General features: G+C 40.3%; 1 non-coding gene across 1 annotated transcript; it reads left to right on the forward strand.

The window, feature by feature from the left end:
- Positions 1-1,035: 1,035 nt before the first annotated feature.
- On the forward strand, positions 1,036-1,158 carry LOC118852494. The gene has a single exon (XR_005010570.1). It is a non-coding gene; the product is annotated as a U6atac minor spliceosomal RNA (small nuclear RNA).
- Positions 1,159-5,832: the final 4,674 nt, after the last annotated feature.

A 5,832-nucleotide genomic window follows, 5' to 3' on the forward strand; every position in this document is an offset into this window, starting at 1 on the left:
GAAAATGAATGAAATCTCTCTAAACATGACTCAGCTCAATGTTGTATATTGGTGGTCCCACTTTGCAGCCAATTTGTACTTGTCTACAGAAGCTTTAGTTATTAACAAAGGTCCTGACTTCATAAAACCTGGTGCATAATAATTGCTTAATAAATGCTTGGTGACTGTTTCCTTAGATGGTAAATTCCTCCTGTGTCTTGCATCCCTCACCCCCACCCTTTGTCTTTCTGCAGGGTACTAGTCTCAGAGATAAACCTTCTGAGTAGCCTGCAGTGAAGGGTTAATGATTTTAAAAGGCTTCTATAGAGCTTGTCAGGAAAATGCTACCCTAGGCTGCGGGGCACTTTAATGAATATCTGGCCCTGGCTAGCCAGAGGCCAGGAAGCAGAGGCTACCAGAGGCCTTCCTCAATCCCTTTGGCCCCAGGTTTGCCCTGAGGTTCTTTCTCTGGGGTTATCAGGAACTGGCATCCAAGCTTCCATTCCACCACCCCACCCCTCACATTCCTGAGGAACAATCCTGGTACCAACATGAATCCATTTTGGAACAGGCGGTTTTATTCTCACATAGAAAGAGGAATTTAACAATAAAGAATCCTACATTTGTTGCAATCACCTGAGAGACTAGTCTTCCAGCCGCACTGGGACTTTACAAGAGCTGCTTCTGAATCATTTTCCATTTCACCTCCATTGAGAACAGCCTGGTTGTGCCAAATGGTCTCTTCTCTTCTCATCTTCTCTCTCTTCTTGGCCAATCTGTGTCTGTCACAACTGCTTTGGCAGCTGCTCCCCCACTGCTCAGGTGCCCCAAGAGAGGAACACACCAGCTGGCTTTGGAGATTTCACAAGGCCCTGTTTGACAGGAAAGAAGACAGAGGCAAGAAGTTGTCCCATCCACTCACTCTCCAGACCTCAGAGTCATCCTCAAAGGGCTACAAGAGGCCTGAGGGGAGGGGCACATCCTTAGGATTCCAACTCAGAGCAGCCAGAGGATAATTGTATGTATGTATGTAAATTGTATGTAATTTCGTATGGGGTGTTGTATGGAGGGAGAGAAGATTAGCATTCCCCTCGATGGAGAAAGAAGATATCCTAGTGGCCTTCACAACACACATACAGCTAGGATATTGCCATTGTGGGTAGAAAGCTAAAGTAATTCCACCTTGTCTGTAGTTCCTCTGTCCTGCCCCTGGCCCTGTCTGGATTGCAGGCTCAAACCCCCTCCCTACCTCCCACCCTCCCCACACACCAACACTACCACTACCACCATCACCTTCCTTACTACTGAAACAGCAAGGACAGTCCTCTCCGTTAGGGCAGGGTGATGAGAAAATAGCCAACCTGAAGAAAAAACCTTCCTGGTTACTAGCCCCAACAAGGGCGCTGCCCAATCAAAGGACACATCCTCCTCTATTCCTACCCTACAAGCCCCCAGAAACAGGCCTTGTCCAATCCTAAGGTACCTTATACCCAATTCACCTCCTGCTTCTATAAAGCTTATACAAGTTTCATCTTTTTGGTCCTTGGGGGCGTTTGCCTGTGTAAGTAGGGCTCCTTCAATGGCAAATGCAATAAACCCTCCTTGGTTCCTGAATTTGTGGTGTTGGGTCTGGGTTATGGTTTTGAAGTTTAGGTTCTGATTCTGGTTTGTGGTGGCACCGACAATATTATTCACACCATCTGCTCTGTGGCATCTAACTATGTCTTTCTACAATACATTGTTTACAAGAGACATACTTGAAACAGAAAGATACACACAGAACTAAAATAAGGAGCTGGAGCAGAATCTATTAAGCTACAACTGAAGTAAAAAAAAAAGGCAGGAGTAGTAATTATAGTCTCAGACAAAGCAAAAAAAAATAGTCCTAATTAAAAGAGGTCATCAGAGAAACTATATTTTGCTAAAATGTATTGTAGAAAATGAAGCACTTTAAAAAAAAAAGAAAATGAAGCACTTATAAGAAATGAGGAGCAGATGGACTTCATAAGAACCTGGAGAAATTTATATGATTTGATGATGAGTGAAGGGAGCAGAACCAGGAGAACTTTGTAAACAACCACAGACACATTGCTTCTGTGATGACTAATTTGATAGACTTGGCTCCCCTCAACAACTCCAAAAAACTCATGATGGAAAAGGCTATCCACATCCAGAGAAAGAATTATGGAGTCTGAATGCAGATTGAAGCAAATTATTTGCTCTCTCTCTCTCTCTCTCTCTCTCTCTCTCTCTCTCTTTCTCTCTCTTAAATATTTTTTAAATTTAATTTAATTTGATTTGATTTTTGGTTTTGTTTCATCTTTCTCATGGTTCATTTCATTGGTTATAATTCTTCTTTACAACTTGAATATTGGGAAAACAAGTTTAATGTGAAGGTATATGTAGAACCAGGGGGAGGGGGGAAAAGGAGAGGGAGAAAATTTGGAACTCAAAAACTTGTGGGACTGAGTGTTGTAAACTAAAAAATAAAATAAATTAATTAACTTTAAAAAAGAAAATGAAGCACCATCAATACTAAACATATATGCATCCAATAGCATGGTATTCAAATTCTTGAAGGAAAAGTTAAATAAATGACAGGAGGAAATAGATAATAAAACCAAACTAGTGGGGGACCTCAATTTACCCCTCTCAGACTGAGATAAATCTAACCATAAGAGAAATAAAAAAGAATTTTAAAAGATTAACAGAATTTTATAAGAATTAAATACTAGAGACCTCTGGAGGATGTTGAATGGGAATAAAAAGGAGCATGCCCTTTTCTCAACTGTACATGGCACCTTCACAAAAAAATGACCAAGTATTAGGGCAAAACAACATTACAAACAAATGCAGAAAAGCAGAAATATTAAATGCACCCTTTTGGGACCATAACACAATATAAATTCCATTCAATGAAGGGCCTTAGAAACACAGATTAAAAATTAATTGGAAACTAAAAAACCAAATCTTTAAGAATGAGTGGGTCAAAGAACAAATTATACAATCGATAATTTTGTTAAAAATAATGGCAACAATGTGACAACATATCAAAGTTTGTGGGATGCAGCCAAAACAGTACTAAGGGAAATTTTATATCTCAATACATTCCCATCACTAAAAAAGAGAAAGAACAAATCAATGAATTGTACATGCGGCTAAAAAAAAAAAAAAAACACAAACTAATAATCTCCAATTAAACACCAAAATACAAATCTTGAAAATCAAAGGAGAGATTTATAAAACTGAAAGTAAAAAACTAATAAATTAAACCAGGAGCTGGGTTTTTTTTTAAAAACCAATAAAATAGATAAACCATTGGTTAGTTTGATTAAAAAAAGAAAAGAAAACCAAATAACCAGTATCAAAAATGAAAAGTGTACCAAAATAATGGTTTCTTATGACTAATGAAGATGAAATTAAAGTAATTATTAGGAACTATTTTGCCCAATATATGCCAACAAAATTTATGATCTAAATAAAACAGATGAATACTTACAAAAATATTTATTATGATTAATTTACATTATTAATAATTTATAATATTTTATAATTTGTCCAGTTTAACAGAAAAGAAAATAGAATGCTTAAATAACTCCATCTTAGAAAAAAAAATTGATCAAGCCCTAAGTGACTCCCTAAGGGAAAAACCCCAGGACCAGATAGATGTACAAGTGAATTCTACCAAACATTTAAAGAACAATTAATTCCAATACCGCATAAACTATTTGGAAAAGTTGGTAAAGGAGTCTCAACAAATTTCTTTTGTGACACAAATATGGTTTTGATACCTAAACCAGGAAGAGTAAAAACAGAGAAAGAAAACTATAGACCAATTTCCTTAATTAATATTGCTACCAACATTTTTAATGAAGTTTGGGGAGGGAGAGAATGAAAGAGCCCCTCTATCGTGTATGTGGGAGAGCAAGCCTTCCCCAAGCTTTTATGAGTTGACTAGGATGCCAGCAGAGCCTAAGGGTGGGGTGGGAGCTGGGGAACCTACAAACTGATAATAGCAAATAACCAGTACTTAACCTATCAATTGTCTGCTTACAAATATTTGCTTCTAAAGCTTCAGAGGACTATAAACTTCAGAGCTGGAAGGAATCTTGGAAACATCCAGTCCTCCTATACTCTCCCTACAGAGATGAAGAAATGGAACTCTAGAGAAGTCACAGGACTGACTGCCCCAAGATTAAAAACCGATCTGAATCTAGGTCCTCCGACTTGAAATCGCTCATTCTTTCTGCTGCCCCGGTATGCTTGCTGTTAGTAGCCCCTCTTCATTTGCTCAGCCAACACTTTTCTAGGTACTCTAAAGCTGACCTGGAGTCCAATCTCTGTCCAGTTTCTCACTATTCCTAACCCTGGAGCACCCAAATGAATGAGTCTTTACCATGGTGAATAGAGAACTCTCCCATTTCTCTCTTACCCAACAATCCCCATCAGCTTGAGGTGAGAGATAGGAGGGAATGGAGATGGAGTGTGGGTCAAGGAATTAGAGAGCTTGGAAACACCAGGAACAAGGGTTACTCTGGCTTTTAAAAAGTGACCATCTCCTCTGCCATAGACATTTCAGAATCCTCTTCTTCCTTCTTCCAGTTCAGGAGCCACAACCTCTGTGAAGCCCTCCCAGATTTCCCCTATCTACCCACTTTAAGAAGACAATGTGGTCCTCAGGGTCTACTCCTTCTGAGGGAAAGTAGTAATCATTGCCATTGCGTGGCCAATGCAAGTTGGAGAAGTCACCCAGAGAGTGCTACTGCCAAGGGTTTCTTCCTCCACCCAGCCCCACCAAAAAATGAACAGATTTAACCAAACTGAGATCTTCCATAGAAGGACAATGGCTTTGAAATGTTAATACAATGCTAGGTGTCTAGAAAGCCCGGCAAAGTGTTTATCTGAATGGTTGGAGAGTCTAAGAATCAGACACTAAGTGCAGTTAAATGAACAAGATAGAACCTTCACTAAACTCCTTGAGTGTTGTGTTGTCCAGAGGAGGAGGAAGAGATCCTGGGGTTCTCAAAGGCTCTGCCAGGGAACAGTGGGGTGACTTCCCCATAATTGCTCATAATGGCAATCCCTCCAGCGATGCAGGTTGCAACCCATTCATCCCTGCCAATCCTGTGAGACTCTAGTCCATTTCTTGCCATGGCGGCAGGAGTGGGGAGGGGTATCCACCTTCTGGGTTAGTCAGACTTTAAAGCCAGGCCTCTCCTGATGCCAAGGCAAGACCTTTCCCCACTACACCAAACACACTCTCTTGAGAAAAAGCCATTTTTTAAAATAATTATGTGGATCATATTATTTTGATAATATAACACAGTTTCATAGGTCTTTGAGGTTTACAAAGGACGTTTCCTATAACAGCCCTGGGAGGTAGATGGTGAAGAATTATGTCTCCATTTCACAGATGAAAATGCTGAGTCCCAGAGAGGTTAGATAAGTAGGTTATCCAGTATTACACAGCTGGTCAGTCCTCTTTTTTTTTTTTTTTTTTGCATGGGGAAAGGCAGGGCAATTGGGGTTAAGCGACTTGCCCGAGGTCACACTAGTAAGTGTATCAAGTGTCTGGAAGTCGCATTTGAATTCAGGTCCTCCTGACTCCAGGGCTGGTTCTCTACTCCCTGCACCACCTAGCTGCCCCTACTGGTCAGTCTTCTGACCTCAAGACCAATGCTCACTCTCCACCACCTCCCCCACCCCCTGATTTGAGATGTTCAAGCAGGGACATGATGACCCCTTATCAAGGAACTGAAAGAAGGGTTGGACCAAGAGACTAAAGAAACTTCTCATTCTAAAATCCCATGATCCCATGCTCTGGTTTCAAACAGGCCCAGTATTCTAATCTCA

This window comes from Trichosurus vulpecula, chromosome 5 (assembly GCF_011100635.1).
Source record: "Trichosurus vulpecula isolate mTriVul1 chromosome 5, mTriVul1.pri, whole genome shotgun sequence".
Lineage (NCBI taxonomy): Eukaryota > Metazoa > Chordata > Mammalia > Diprotodontia > Phalangeridae > Trichosurus > Trichosurus vulpecula.